The sequence below is a fragment of the Eschrichtius robustus genome, chromosome 19 (genome assembly GCF_028021215.1).
Source record: "Eschrichtius robustus isolate mEscRob2 chromosome 19, mEscRob2.pri, whole genome shotgun sequence".
Lineage (NCBI taxonomy): Eukaryota > Metazoa > Chordata > Mammalia > Artiodactyla > Eschrichtiidae > Eschrichtius > Eschrichtius robustus.
The window spans coordinates 44,204,056-44,220,354 of record NC_090842.1 but is presented as its reverse complement, the minus strand read 5'-3'; positions in this window follow the sequence as shown (position 1 = coordinate 44,220,354).

Sequence of the window (16,299 nt, the reverse complement as noted above, 5' to 3'; positions counted from 1 at the left end):
GCCAAAGCAAAGGGGCATAGTGGCCTTTCACACTGAAGGCATGGGCTTCTTTCCCATTCAGAAAGTGTATGTTGCCCCTCCCAGGCTCGGCCCCTGGAAAATGCAAGTGGGTGGACACGATTTGGGCTGCCTGGTGAAACAACTTGCAGTCCCAAGCTGCATGAGTACCTCTCCTGAAGTGTGATTCCCAGCTAGGTAACCTCGGCCTTCGGAGGCTACATGGGAGCAAACATGGCAAACGTGTGGGGAAAGTCTTGGACCACTGACCCATATGCTTGTGCTTGTGCGAGGGTTAGGCAGGAAGTTTCCAACACAGGGTTTTCCCCTTACCATAAGCCGTCCCTTTGGGCTGCAGCAGGCGGGGGTTCTGTATCACAGTCTGGGAAGCAGGGCCTCAGGTGAGCCTGCCAACTGACTGCCTGCCCTCCGTCCTAGCCAGCTGAGAACATATGGCAAGGCTGATGGAACCCACCTACAACGAAATGTTTCTCTGCAGAATAGGAGATTTGGCTACCAAACCTCCGCGTCTCCTCTCCCTCAGAGTGCTGTTCTGGTGTAGACTAGGGAAGGCTCCCAGGGACCCCAGATTAGGAACGGCTCTTTGCCCACTTGGTTTCATCCGAGAAAGAGCCAGAGGGGCTAATCTCAACAAATAGGGCTGCACACCGTGAGTCCTTCGGGTAGGGCCGTCCTGAGCCAATGTGCCACCTAAGGAATGAAAGCAAAGTTTCCTTGCCACAGGAAAGCACATCGAGGCCTGGTGTTTTCTCTATGAAATTGACGTGAGCTTCAGGGTGAGGCCTATACTACATTGTGGAAAAGCTCGGGGTTACGGCTGTCTTTCTCCGTGTCTCGGACCCATGCCAGGGGCTCAGTCGTCGGGGAATGCTGAGTGGGAGAGGCTGCCTCTCTGCCGGACTCAGAAGGCTTCTACCCTTTAGGGCAAGTCCGTTTGTGTCTTACCTCGTGGAGGAGGAAAGAGGGCGCCTAGAGATATTCTAACATGAACTAGCTAACGACAGAGGAGCTGGAGGAGCTGCTTTCTCGGTGGAAGGAGCCAAAACGCCTGCATCCCTAAGGTCTCTTTGAGGACTGCCAGACACTCTGCCGTCAGAGGCCTAAGAATGGGAAATTGTGGCGGCATGGCAACACTTGGAATCCTAGGCTGCGGTGGAAGTGCGACTCTCAAACTGGATGGCAGAAGCTTCCAAGCAGAGTTGTTCTTCCATTTACCAAAGAGAACCCAAGGGTCTGTCGCTGGTAGCGTTGTTGCTGCCGAGAACTGGCATCCCCGTGGGCCTGTGGGCTAATTTCCTGTTTCTGGCCCTCTAAGGAAACACTTCCAGAAAGCCTTTGGGACCCGCTTAGAGAGAACAGCTGCGAAGTTGAGGCACTGAGCAGTAACCTAGATACCAGCCCTGGGTCCCAATCACCCACCTCTCTCTGGAGGTTACGTAGCCCACGGAGGGATTCAAGCAGGGAGTTTGCCTTATACACCCGGCACATGAAGCCGGGATGAGATGGAGGGCCACTCTACTGGCCCTCACGCTACGTGGCCCGGAGAAGTTATCACGCAGCAGAATTCAACAACCTTCCTCTACACGTGTGTACCCAAACGAAGCGCTGGGCAGTGGGTGTTCTCAGGCCAAGAGCAGACCTTGTTCGGGGCTGCACCTGCTCTGTGGTTCAAAGGTTCTCTGACTCTGCTCCTTTGGAAGCATTTCAGAGCCGACGCTATCCCTGGGCTGCCAAAGCAAAGGGGCATAGTGGCCTTTCACACTGAAGGCATGGGCTTCTTTCCCATTCAGAAAGTGTATGTTGCCCCTCCCAGGCTCGGCCCCTGGAAAATGCAAGTGGGTGGACACGATTTGGGCTGCCTGGTGAAACAACTTGCAGTCCCAAGCTGCATGAGTACCTCTCCTGAAGTGTGATTCCCAGCTAGGTAACCTCGGCCTTCGGAGGCTACATGGGATCAAACATGGCAAACGTGTGGGGAAAGACTTGGACCACTGACCCATATGCTTGTGCTTGTGCGAGGGTTAGGCAGGAACTTTCCAACACAGGGTTTTCCCCTTACCATAAGCCGTCCCTTTGGGCTGCAGCAGGCGGGGGTTCTGTATCACAGTCTGGGAAGCAGGGCCTCAGGTGAGCCTGCCAACTGACTGCCTGCCCTCCGTCCTAGCCAGCTGAGAACATATGACAAGGCTGATGGAACCCACCTACAACGAAATGTTTCTCTGCAGAATAGGAGATTTGGCTACCAAACCTCCACGTCTCCTCTCCCTCAGAGTGCTGTTCTGGTGTAGACTAGGGAAGGTTCCCAGGGACCCCAGCTTAGGAACGGCTGTTTGCCCACTTGGTTTCATCCGAGAAAGAGCCAGAGGGGCTGATCTCAACAAATAGGGCTGCACACCGTGAGTCCTTCGGGTAGGGCCGTCCTGAGCCAATGTGCCACCTAAGGAATGAAAGCAAAGTTTCCTTGCCACAGGAAAGCACACCGAGGCCTGGTGTTTTCTCTATGAAATTGACGTGAGCTTCAGGGTGAGGCCAACACTACATTGTGGAAAAGCTCGGGGTTACGGCTGTATTTCTCCGTGTCTCGGACCCATGCCAGGGGCTCAGTCGTCGGGGAATGCTGAGTGGGAGAGGCTGCCTCTCTGCCGGACTCAGAAGGCTTCTTCCCTTTAGGGCAAGTCCGTTTGGTCTTACCACGTGGAGGAGGAAAGAGGGCGCCTAGAGATATTCTAACATGAACTAGCTAACGACAGAGGAGCTGGAGGAGCTGCTTTCTCGGTGGAAGGAGCCAAAACGCCTGCATCCCTAAGGTCTCTTTGAGGACTGCCAGACACTCTGCCGTCAGAGGCCTAAGAATGGGAAATTGTGGCGGCATGGCAACACTTGGAATCCTAGGCTGCGGTGGAAGTGCGACTCTCAAACTGGATGGCAGAAGCTTCCAAGCAGAGTTGTTCTTCCATTTACCAAAGAGAACCCAAGGGTCTGTCGCTGGTAGCGTTGTTGCTGCCGAGAACTGGCATCCCCGTGGGCCTGTGGGCTAATTTCCTGTTTCTGGCCCTCTAAGGAAACACTTCCAGAAAGCCTTTGGGACCCGCTTAGAGAGAACAGCTGCGAAGTTGAGGCACTGAGCAGTAACCTAGATACCAGCCCTGGGTCCCAATCACCCACCTCTCTCTGGAGGTTACGTAGCCCACGGAGGGATTCAAGCAGGGAGTTTGCCTTATACACCCGGCATATGAAGCCGGGATGAGATGGAGGGCCACTCTACTGGCCCTCACGCTACGTGGCCCGGAGAAGTTATCACGCAGCAGAATTCAACAACCATCCTCTACACGTGTGTACCCAAACGAAGCGCTGGGCAGTGGGTGTTCTCAGGCCAAGAGCAGACCTTGTTCGGGGCTGCACCTGCTCTGTGGTTCAAAGGTTCTCTGACTCTGCTCCTTTGGAAGCATTTCAGAGCCGACGCTATCCCTGGGCTGCCAAAGCAAAGAGGCATAGTGGCCTTTCACACTGAAGGCATGGGCTCCTTTCCCATTCAGAAAGTGTATGTTGCCCCTCCCAGGCTCGGCCCCTGGAAAATGCAAGTGGGTGGACTCGATTTGGGCTGCCTGGTGAAACAACTTGCAGTCCCAAGCAGCATGAGTACCTCTCCTGAAGTGTGATTCCCAGCTAGGTAACCTCGGCCTTCGGAGGCTACATGGGAGCAAACATGGCAAACGTGTGGGGAAAGTCTTGGACCACTGACCCATATGCTTGTGCTTGTGCGAGAGTTAGGCAGGAACTTTCCAACACAGGGTTTTCCCCTTACCATAAGCCGTCCCTTTGGGCTGCCACAGGCGGGGGTTCTGTATCACAGTCTGGGAAGCAGGGCCTCAGGTGAGCCTGCCAACTGACTGCCTGCCCTCCGTCCTAGCCAGCTGAGAACATATGGCAAGGCTGATGGAACCCACCTACAACGAAATGTTTCTCTGCAGAATAGGAGATTTGGCTACCAAACCTCCGCGTCTCCTCTCCCTCAGAGTGCTGTTCTGGTGTAGACTAGGGAAGGCTCCCAGGGACCCCAGATTAGGAACGGCTCTTTGCCCACTTGGTTTCATCCGAGAAAGAGCCAGAGGGGCTGATCTCAACAAATAGGGCTGCACACCGTGAGTCCTTCGGGTAGGGCCGTCCTGAGCCAATGTGCCACCTAAGGAATGAAAGCAAAGTTTCCTTGCCACAGGAAAGCACATCGAGGCCTGGTGTTTTCTCTATGAAATTGACGTGAGCTTCAGGGTGAGGCCTATACTACATTGTGGAAAAGCTCGGGGTTACGGCTGTCTTTCTCCGTGTCTCGGACCCATGCCAGGGGCTCAGTCGTCGGGGAATGCTGAGTGGGAGAGGCTGCCTCTCTGCCGGACTCAGAAGGCTTCTACCCTTTAGGGCAAGTCCGTTTGTGTCTTACCTCGTGGAGGAGGAAAGAGGGCGCCTAGAGATATTCTAACATGAACTAGCTAACGACAGAGGAGCTGGAGGAGCTGCTTTCTCGGTGGAAGGAGCCAAAACGCCTGCATCCCTAAGGTCTCTTTGAGGACTGCCAGACACTCTGCCGTCAGAGGCCTAAGAATGGGAAATTGTGGCGGCATGGCAACACTTGGAATCCTAGGCTGCGGTGGAAGTGCGACTCTCAAACTGGATGGCAGAAGCTTCCAAGCAGAGTTGTTCTTCCATTTACCAAAGAGAACCCAAGGGTCTGACGCTGGTAGCGTTGTTGCTGCCGAGAACTGGCATCCCCGTGGGCCTGTCGGCTAATTTCCTGTTTCTGGCCCTCTAAGGAAACACTTCCAGAAAGCCTTTGGGACCCGCTTAGAGAGAACAGCTGCGAAGTTGAGGCACTGAGCAGTAACCTAGATACCAGCCCTGGGTCCCAATCACCCACCTCTCTCTGGAGGTTATGTAGCCCACGGAGGGATTCAAGCAGGGAGTTTGCCTTATACACCCGGCACATGAAGCCGGGATGAGATGGAGGGCCACTCTACTGGCCCTCACGCTACGTGGCCCGGAGAAGTTATCACGCAGCAGAATTCAACAACCTTCCTCTACACGTGTGTACCCAAACGAAGCGCTGGGCAGTGGGTGTTCTCAGGCCAAGAGCAGACCTTGTTCGGGGCTGCACCTGCTCTGTGGTTCAAAGGTTCTCTGACTCTGCTCCTTTGGAAGCATTTCAGAGCCGACGCTATCCCTGGGCTGCCAAAGCAAAGAGGCATAGTGGCCTTTCACACTGAAGGCATGGGCTTCTTTCCCATTCAGAAAGTGTATGTTGCCCCTCCCAGGCTCGGCCCCTGGAAAATGCAAGTGGGTGGACTCGATTTGGGCTGCCTGGTGAAACAACTTGCAGTCCCAAGCAGCATGAGTACCTCTCCTGAAGTGTGATTCCCAGCTAGGTAACCTCGGCCTTCGGAGGCTACATGGGAGCAAACATGGCAAACGTGTGGGGAAAGTCTTGGACCACTGACCCATATGCTTGTGCTTGTGCGAGGGTTAGGCAGGAACTTTCCAACACAGGGTTTTCCCCTTACCATAAGCCGTCCCTTTGGGCTGCAGCAGGCGGGGGTTCTGTATCACAGTCTGGGAAGCAGGGCCTCAGGTGAGCCTGCCAACTGACTGCCTGCCCTCCGTCCTAGCCAGCTGAGAACATATGGCAAGGCTGATGGAACCCACCTACAACGAAATGTTTCTCTGCAGAATAGGAGATTTGGCTACCAAACCTCCGCGTCTCCTCTCCCTCAGAGTGCTGTTCTGGTGTAGACTAGGGAAGGCTCCCAGGGACCCCAGATTAGGAACGGCTCTTTGCCCACTTGGTTTCATCCGAGAAAGAGCCAGAGGGGCTGATCTCAACAAATAGGGCTGCACACCGTGAGTCCTTCGGGTAGGGCCGTCCTGAGCCAATGTGCCACCTAAGGAATGAAAGCAAAGTTTCCTTGCCACAGGAAAGCACATCGAGGCCTGGTGTTTTCTCTATGAAATTGACGTGAGCTTCAGGGTGAGGCCTATACTACATTGTGGAAAAGCTCGGGGTTACGGCTGTCTTTCTCCGTGTCTCGGACCCATGCCAGGGGCTCAGTCGTCGGGGAATGCTGAGTGGGAGAGGCTGCCTCTCTGCCGGACTCAGAAGGCTTCTACCCTTTAGGGCAAGTCCGTTTGTGTCTTACCTCGTGGAGGAGGAAAGAGGGCGCCTAGAGATATTCTAACATGAACTAGCTAACGACAGAGGAGCTGGAGGAGCTGCTTTCTCGGTGGAAGGAGCCAAAACGCCTGCATCCCTAAGGTCTCTTTGAGGACTGCCAGACACTCTGCCGTCAGAGGCCTAAGAATGGGAAATTGTGGCGGCATGGCAACACTTGGAATCCTAGGCTGCGGTGGAAGTGCGACTCTCAAACTGGATGGCAGAAGCTTCCAAGCAGAGTTGTTCTTCCATTTACCAAAGAGAACCCAAGGGTCTGTCGCTGGTAGCGTTGTTGCTGCCGAGAACTGGCATCCCCGTGGGCCTGTCGGCTAATTTCCTGTTTCTGGCCCTCTAAGGAAACACTTCCAGAAAGCCTTTGGGACCCGCTTAGAGAGAACAGCTGCGAAGTTGAGGCACTGAGCAGTAACCTAGATACCAGCCCTGGGTCCCAATCACCCACCTCTCTCTGGAGGTTACGTAGCCCACGGAGGGATTCAAGCAGGGAGTTTGCCTTATACACCCGGCACATGAAGCCGGGATGAGATGGAGGGCCACTCTACTGGCCCTCACGCTACGTGGCCCGGAGAAGTTATCACGCAGCAGAATTCAACAACCTTCCTCTACACGTGTGTACCCAAACGAAGCGCTGGGCAGTGGGTGTTCTCAGGCCAAGAGCAGACCTTGTTCGGGGCTGCACCTGCTCTGTGGTTCAAAGGTTCTCTGACTCTGCTCCTTTGGAAGCATTTCAGAGCCGACGCTATCCCTGGGCTGCCAAAGCAAAGGGGCATAGTGGCCTTTCACACTGAAGGCATGGGCTTCTTTCCCATTCAGAAAGTGTATGTTGCCCCTCCCAGGCTCGGCCCCTGGAAAATGCAAGTGGGTGGACACGATTTGGGCTGCCTGGTGAAACAACTTGCAGTCCCAAGCTGCATGAGTACCTCTCCTGAAGTGTGATTCCCAGCTAGGTAACCTCGGCCTTCGGAGGCTACATGGGAGCAAACATGGCAAACGTGTGGGGAAAGTCTTGGACCACTGACCCATATGCTTGTGCTTGTGCGAGGGTTAGGCAGGAACTTTCCAACACAGGGTTTTCCCCTTACCATAAGCCGTCCCTTTGGGCTGCAGCAGGCGGGGGTTCTGTATCACAGTCTGGGAAGCAGGGCCTCAGGTGAGCCTGCCAACTGACTGCCTGCCCTCCGTCCTAGCCAGCTGAGAACATATGGCAAGGCTGATGGAACCCACCTACAACGAAATGTTTCTCTGCAGAATAGGAGATTTGGCTACCAAACCTCCGCGTCTCCTCTCCCTCAGAGTGCTGTTCTGGTGTAGACTAGGGAAGGCTCCCAGGGACCCCAGATTAGGAACGGCTCTTTGCCCACTTGGTTTCATCCGAGAAAGAGCCAGAGGGGCTGATCTCAACAAATAGGGCTGCACACCGTGAGTCCTTCGGGTAGGGCCGTCCTGAGCCAATGTGCCACCTAAGGAATGAAAGCAAAGTTTCCTTGCCACAGGAAAGCACATCGAGGCCTGGTGTTTTCTCTATGAAATTGACGTGAGCTTCAGGGTGAGGCCTATACTACATTGTGGAAAAGCTCGGGGTTACGGCTGTCTTTCTCCGTGTCTCGGACCCATGCCAGGGGCTCAGTCGTCGGGGAATGCTGAGTGGGAGAGGCTGCCTCTCTGCCGGACTCAGAAGGCTTCTACCCTTTAGGGCAAGTCCGTTTGTGTCTTACCTCGTGGAGGAGGAAAGAGGGCGCCTAGAGATATTCTAACATGAACTAGCTAACGACAGAGGAGCTGGAGGAGCTGCTTTCTCGGTGGAAGGAGCCAAAACGCCTGCATCCCTAAGGTCTCTTTGAGGACTGCCAGACACTCTGCCGTCAGAGGCCTAAGAATGGGAAATTGTGGCGGCATGGCAACACTTGGAATCCTAGGCTGCGGTGGAAGTGCGACTCTCAAACTGGATGGCAGAAGCTTCCAAGCAGAGTTGTTCTTCCATTTACCAAAGAGAACCCAAGGGTCTGTCGCTGGTAGCGTTGTTGCTGCCGAGAACTGGCATCCCCGTGGGCCTGTGGGCTAATTTCCTGTTTCTGGCCCTCTAAGGAAACACTTCCAGAAAGCCTTTGGGACCCGCTTAGAGAGAACAGCTGCGAAGTTGAGGCACTGAGCAGTAACCTAGATACCAGCCCTGGGTCCCAATCACCCACCTCTCTCTGGAGGTTACGTAGCCCACGGAGGGATTCAAGCAGGGAGTTTGCCTTATACACCCGGCACATGAAGCCGGGATGAGATGGAGGGCCACTCTACTGGCCCTCACGCTACGTGGCCCGGAGAAGTTATCACGCAGCAGAATTCAACAACCTTCCTCTACACGTGTGTACCCAAACGAAGCGCTGGGCAGTGGGTGTTCTCAGGCCAAGAGCAGACCTTGTTCGGGGCTGCACCTGCTCTGTGGTTCAAAGGTTCTCTGACTCTGCTCCTTTGGAAGCATTTCAGAGCCGACGCTATCCCTGGGCTGCCAAAGCAAAGGGGCATAGTGGCCTTTCACACTGAAGGCATGGGCTTCTTTCCCATTCAGAAAGTGTATGTTGCCCCTCCCAGGCTCGGCCCCTGGAAAATGCAAGTGGGTGGACACGATTTGGGCTGCCTGGTGAAACAACTTGCAGTCCCAAGCTGCATGAGTACCTCTCCTGAAGTGTGATTCCCAGCTAGGTAACCTCGGCCTTCGGAGGCTACATGGGAGCAAACATGGCAAACGTGTGGGGAAAGACTTGGACCACTGACCCATATGCTTGTGCTTGTGCGAGGGTTAGGCAGGAACTTTCCAACACAGGGTTTTCCCCTTACCATAAGCCGTCCCTTTGGGCTGCAGCAGGCGGGGGTTCTGTATCACAGTCTGGGAAGCAGGGCCTCAGGTGAGCCTGCCAACTGACTGCCTGCCCTCCGTCCTAGCCAGCTGAGAACATATGACAAGGCTGATGGAACCCACCTACAACGAAATGTTTCTCTGCAGAATAGGAGATTTGGCTACCAAACCTCCACGTCTCCTCTCCCTCAGAGTGCTGTTCTGGTGTAGACTAGGGAAGGTTCCCAGGGACCCCAGCTTAGGAACGGCTGTTTGCCCACTTGGTTTCATCCGAGAAAGAGCCAGAGGGGCTGATCTCAACAAATAGGGCTGCACACCGTGAGTCCTTCGGGTAGGGCCGTCCTGAGCCAATGTGCCACCTAAGGAATGAAAGCAAAGTTTCCTTGCCACAGGAAAGCACACCGAGGCCTGGTGTTTTCTCTATGAAATTGACGTGAGCTTCAGGGTGAGGCCAACACTACATTGTGGAAAAGCTCGGGGTTACGGCTGTATTTCTCCGTGTCTCGGACCCATGCCAGGGGCTCAGTCGTCGGGGAATGCTGAGTGGGAGAGGCTGCCTCTCTGCCGGACTCAGAAGGCTTCTTCCCTTTAGGGCAAGTCCGTTTGGTCTTACCACGTGGAGGAGGAAAGAGGGCGCCTAGAGATATTCTAACATGAACTAGCTAACGACAGAGGAGCTGGAGGAGCTGCTTTCTCGGTGGAAGGAGCCAAAACGCCTGCATCCCTAAGGTCTCTTTGAGGACTGCCAGACACTCTGCCGTCAGAGGCCTAAGAATGGGAAATTGTGGCGGCATGGCAACACTTGGAATCCTAGGCTGCGGTGGAAGTGCGACTCTCAAACTGGATGGCAGAAGCTTCCAAGCAGAGTTGTTCTTCCATTTACCAAAGAGAACCCAAGGGTCTGTCGCTGGTAGCGTTGTTGCTGCCGAGAACTGGCATCCCCGTGGGCCTGTGGGCTAATTTCCTGTTTCTGGCCCTCTAAGGAAACACTTCCAGAAAGCCTTTGGGACCCGCTTAGAGAGAACAGCTGCGAAGTTGAGGCACTGAGCAGTAACCTAGATACCAGCCCTGGGTCCCAATCACCCACCTCTCTCTGGAGGTTACGTAGCCCACGGAGGGATTCAAGCAGGGAGTTTGCCTTATACACCCGGCATATGAAGCCGGGATGAGATGGAGGGCCACTCTACTGGCCCTCACGCTACGTGGCCCGGAGAAGTTATCACGCAGCAGAATTCAACAACCATCCTCTACACGTGTGTACCCAAACGAAGCGCTGGGCAGTGGGTGTTCTCAGGCCAAGAGCAGACCTTGTTCGGGGCTGCACCTGCTCTGTGGTTCAAAGGTTCTCTGACTCTGCTCCTTTGGAAGCATTTCAGAGCCGACGCTATCCCTGGGCTGCCAAAGCAAAGAGGCATAGTGGCCTTTCACACTGAAGGCATGGGCTCCTTTCCCATTCAGAAAGTGTATGTTGCCCCTCCCAGGCTCGGCCCCTGGAAAATGCAAGTGGGTGGACTCGATTTGGGCTGCCTGGTGAAACAACTTGCAGTCCCAAGCAGCATGAGTACCTCTCCTGAAGTGTGATTCCCAGCTAGGTAACCTCGGCCTTCGGAGGCTACATGGGAGCAAACATGGCAAACGTGTGGGGAAAGTCTTGGACCACTGACCCATATGCTTGTGCTTGTGCGAGAGTTAGGCAGGAACTTTCCAACACAGGGTTTTCCCCTTACCATAAGCCGTCCCTTTGGGCTGCAGCAGGCGGGGGTTCTGTATCACAGTCTGGGAAGCAGGGCCTCAGGTGAGCCTGCCAACTGACTGCCTGCCCTCCGTCCTAGCCAGCTGAGAACATATGGCAAGGCTGATGGAACCCACCTACAACGAAATGTTTCTCTGCAGAATAGGAGATTTGGCTACCAAACCTCCGCGTCTCCTCTCCCTCAGAGTGCTGTTCTGGTGTAGACTAGGGAAGGCTCCCAGGGACCCCAGATTAGGAACGGCTCTTTGCCCACTTGGTTTCATCCGAGAAAGAGCCAGAGGGGCTGATCTCAACAAATAGGGCTGCACACCGTGAGTCCTTCGGGTAGGGCCGTCCTGAGCCAATGTGCCACCTAAGGAATGAAAGCAAAGTTTCCTTGCCACAGGAAAGCACATCGAGGCCTGGTGTTTTCTCTATGAAATTGACGTGAGCTTCAGGGTGAGGCCTATACTACATTGTGGAAAAGCTCGGGGTTACGGCTGTCTTTCTCCGTGTCTCGGACCCATGCCAGGGGCTCAGTCGTCGGGGAATGCTGAGTGGGAGAGGCTGCCTCTCTGCCGGACTCAGAAGGCTTCTACCCTTTAGGGCAAGTCCGTTTGTGTCTTACCTCGTGGAGGAGGAAAGAGGGCGCCTAGAGATATTCTAACATGAACTAGCTAACGACAGAGGAGCTGGAGGAGCTGCTTTCTCGGTGGAAGGAGCCAAAACGCCTGCATCCCTAAGGTCTCTTTGAGGACTGCCAGACACTCTGCCGTCAGAGGCCTAAGAATGGGAAATTGTGGCGGCATGGCAACACTTGGAATCCTAGGCTGCGGTGGAAGTGCGACTCTCAAACTGGATGGCAGAAGCTTCCAAGCAGAGTTGTTCTTCCATTTACCAAAGAGAACCCAAGGGTCTGTCGCTGGTAGCGTTGTTGCTGCCGAGAACTGGCATCCCCGTGGGCCTGTGGGCTAATTTCCTGTTTCTGGCCCTCTAAGGAAACACTTCCAGAAAGCCTTTGGGACCCGCTTAGAGAGAACAGCTGCGAAGTTGAGGCACTGAGCAGTAACCTAGATACCAGCCCTGGGTCCCAATCACCCACCTCTCTCTGGAGGTTACGTAGCCCACGGAGGGATTCAAGCAGGGAGTTTGCCTTATACACCCGGCACATGAAGCCGGGATGAGATGGAGGGCCACTCTACTGGCCCTCACGCTACGTGGCCCGGAGAAGTTATCACGCAGCAGAATTCAACAACCTTCCTCTACACGTGTGTACCCAAACGAAGCGCTGGGCAGTGGGTGTTCTCAGGCCAAGAGCAGACCTTGTTCGGGGCTGCACCTGCTCTGTGGTTCAAAGGTTCTCTGACTCTGCTCCTTTGGAAGCATTTCAGAGCCGACGCTATCCCTGGGCTGCCAAAGCAAAGGGGCATAGTGGCCTTTCACACTGAAGGCATGGGCTTCTTTCCCATTCAGAAAGTGTATGTTGCCCCTCCCAGGCTCGGCCCCTGGAAAATGCAAGTGGGTGGACACGATTTGGGCTGCCTGGTGAAACAACTTGCAGTCCCAAGCTGCATGAGTACCTCTCCTGAAGTGTGATTCCCAGCTAGGTAACCTCGGCCTTCGGAGGCTACATGGGAGCAAACATGGCAAACGTGTGGGGAAAGACTTGGACCACTGACCCATATGCTTGTGCTTGTGCGAGGGTTAGGCAGGAACTTTCCAACACAGGGTTTTCCCCTTACCATAAGCCGTCCCTTTGGGCTGCAGCAGGCGGGGGTTCTGTATCACAGTCTGGGAAGCAGGGCCTCAGGTGAGCCTGCCAACTGACTGCCTGCCCTCCGTCCTAGCCAGCTGAGAACATATGACAAGGCTGATGGAACCCACCTACAACGAAATGTTTCTCTGCAGAATAGGAGATTTGGCTACCAAACCTCCACGTCTCCTCTCCCTCAGAGTGCTGTTCTGGTGTAGACTAGGGAAGGTTCCCAGGGACCCCAGCTTAGGAACGGCTGTTTGCCCACTTGGTTTCATCCGAGAAAGAGCCAGAGGGGCTGATCTCAACAAATAGGGCTGCACACCGTGAGTCCTTCGGGTAGGGCCGTCCTGAGCCAATGTGCCACCTGAGGAATGAAAGCAAAGTTTCCTTGCCACAGGAAAGCACACCGAGGCCTGGTGTTTTCTCTATGAAATTGACGTGAGCTTCAGGGTGAGGCCAACACTACATTGTGGAAAAGCTCGGGGTTACGGCTGTATTTCTCCGTGTCTCGGACCCATGCCAGGGGCTCAGTCGTCGGGGAATGCTGAGTGGGAGAGGCTGCCTCTCTGCCGGACTCAGAAGGCTTCTTCCCTTTAGGGCAAGTCCGTTTGGTCTTACCACGTGGAGGAGGAAAGAGGGCGCCTAGAGATATTCTAACATGAACTAGCTAACGACAGAGGAGCTGGAGGAGCTGCTTTCTCGGTGGAAGGAGCCAAAACGCCTGCATCCCTAAGGTCTCTTTGAGGACTGCCAGACACTCTGCCGTCAGAGGCCTAAGAATGGGAAATTGTGGCGGCATGGCAACACTTGGAATCCTAGGCTGCGGTGGAAGTGCGACTCTCAAACTGGATGGCAGAAGCTTCCAAGCAGAGTTGTTCTTCCATTTACCAAAGAGAACCCAAGGGTCTGTCGCTGGTAGCGTTGTTGCTGCCGAGAACTGGCATCCCCGTGGGCCTGTGGGCTAATTTCCTGTTTCTGGCCCTCTAAGGAAACACTTCCAGAAAGCCTTTGGGACCCGCTTAGAGAGAACAGCTGCGAAGTTGAGGCACTGAGCAGTAACCTAGATACCAGCCCTGGGTCCCAATCACCCACCTCTCTCTGGAGGTTACGTAGCCCACGGAGGGATTCAAGCAGGGAGTTTGCCTTATACACCCGGCATATGAAGCCGGGATGAGATGGAGGGCCACTCTACTGGCCCTCACGCTACGTGGCCCGGAGAAGTTATCACGCAGCAGAATTCAACAACCATCCTCTACACGTGTGTACCCAAACGAAGCGCTGGGCAGTGGGTGTTCTCAGGCCAAGAGCAGACCTTGTTCGGGGCTGCACCTGCTCTGTGGTTCAAAGGTTCTCTGACTCTGCTCCTTTGGAAGCATTTCAGAGCCGACGCTATCCCTGGGCTGCCAAAGCAAAGAGGCATAGTGGCCTTTCACACTGAAGGCATGGGCTCCTTTCCCATTCAGAAAGTGTATGTTGCCCCTCCCAGGCTCGGCCCCTGGAAAATGCAAGTGGGTGGACTCGATTTGGGCTGCCTGGTGAAACAACTTGCAGTCCCAAGCAGCATGAGTACCTCTCCTGAAGTGTGATTCCCAGCTAGGTAACCTCGGCCTTCGGAGGCTACATGGGAGCAAACATGGCAAACGTGTGGGGAAAGTCTTGGACCACTGACCCATATGCTTGTGCTTGTGCGAGAGTTAGGCAGGAACTTTCCAACACAGGGTTTTCCCCTTACCATAAGCCGTCCCTTTGGGCTGCAGCAGGCGGGGGTTCTGTATCACAGTCTGGGAAGCAGGGCCTCAGGTGAGCCTGCCAACTGACTGCCTGCCCTCCGTCCTAGCCAGCTGAGAACATATGGCAAGGCTGATGGAACCCACCTACAACGAAATGTTTCTCTGCAGAATAGGAGATTTGGCTACCAAACCTCCGCGTCTCCTCTCCCTCAGAGTGCTGTTCTGGTGTAGACTAGGGAAGGCTCCCAGGGACCCCAGATTAGGAACGGCTCTTTGCCCACTTGGTTTCATCCGAGAAAGAGCCAGAGGGGCTGATCTCAACAAATAGGGCTGCACACCGTGAGTCCTTCGGGTAGGGCCGTCCTGAGCCAATGTGCCACCTAAGGAATGAAAGCAAAGTTTCCTTGCCACAGGAAAGCACATCGAGGCCTGGTGTTTTCTCTATGAAATTGACGTGAGCTTCAGGGTGAGGCCTATACTACATTGTGGAAAAGCTCGGGGTTACGGCTGTCTTTCTCCGTGTCTCGGACCCATGCCAGGGGCTCAGTCGTCGGGGAATGCTGAGTGGGAGAGGCTGCCTCTCTGCCGGACTCAGAAGGCTTCTACCCTTTAGGGCAAGTCCGTTTGTGTCTTACCTCGTGGAGGAGGAAAGAGGGCGCCTAGAGATATTCTAACATGAACTAGCTAACGACAGAGGAGCTGGAGGAGCTGCTTTCTCGGTGGAAGGAGCCAAAACGCCTGCATCCCTAAGGTCTCTTTGAGGACTGCCAGACACTCTGCCGTCAGAGGCCTAAGAATGGGAAATTGTGGCGGCATGGCAACACTTGGAATCCTAGGCTGCGGTGGAAGTGCGACTCTCAAACTGGATGGCAGAAGCTTCCAAGCAGAGTTGTTCTTCCATTTACCAAAGAGAACCCAAGGGTCTGACGCTGGTAGCGTTGTTGCTGCCGAGAACTGGCATCCCCGTGGGCCTGTCGGCTAATTTCCTGTTTCTGGCCCTCTAAGGAAACACTTCCAGAAAGCCTTTGGGACCCGCTTAGAGAGAACAGCTGCGAAGTTGAGGCACTGAGCAGTAACCTAGATACCAGCCCTGGGTCCCAATCACCCACCTCTCTCTGGAGGTTATGTAGCCCACGGAGGGATTCAAGCAGGGAGTTTGCCTTATACACCCGGCACATGAAGCCGGGATGAGATGGAGGGCCACTCTACTGGCCCTCACGCTACGTGGCCCGGAGAAGTTATCACGCAGCAGAATTCAACAACCTTCCTCTACACGTGTGTACCCAAACGAAGCGCTGGGCAGTGGGTGTTCTCAGGCCAAGAGCAGACCTTGTTCGGGGCTGCACCTGCTCTGTGGTTCAAAGGTTCTCTGACTCTGCTCCTTTGGAAGCATTTCAGAGCCGACGCTATCCCTGGGCTGCCAAAGCAAAGAGGCATAGTGGCCTTTCACACTGAAGGCATGGGCTTCTTTCCCATTCAGAAAGTGTATGTTGCCCCTCCCAGGCTCGGCCCCTGGAAAATGCAAGTGGGTGGACTCGATTTGGGCTGCCTGGTGAAACAACTTGCAGTCCCAAGCAGCATGAGTACCTCTCCTGAAGTGTGATTCCCAGCTAGGTAACCTCGGCCTTCGGAGGCTACATGGGAGCAAACATGGCAAACGTGTGGGGAAAGTCTTGGACCACTGACCCATATGCTTGTGCTTGTGCGAGGGTTAGGCAGGAACTTTCCAACACAGGGTTTTCCCCTTACCATAAGCCGTCCCTTTGGGCTGCAGCAGGCGGGGGTTCTGTATCACAGTCTGGGAAGCAGGGCCTCAGGTGAGCCTGCCAACTGACTGCCTGCCCTCCGTCCTAGCCAGCTGAGAACATATGGCAAGGCTGATGGAACCCACCTACAACGAAATGTTTCTCTGCAGAATAGGAGATTTGGCTACCAAACCTCCGCGTCTCCTCTCCCTCAGAGTGCTGTTCTGGTGTAGACTAGGGAAGGCTCCCAGGG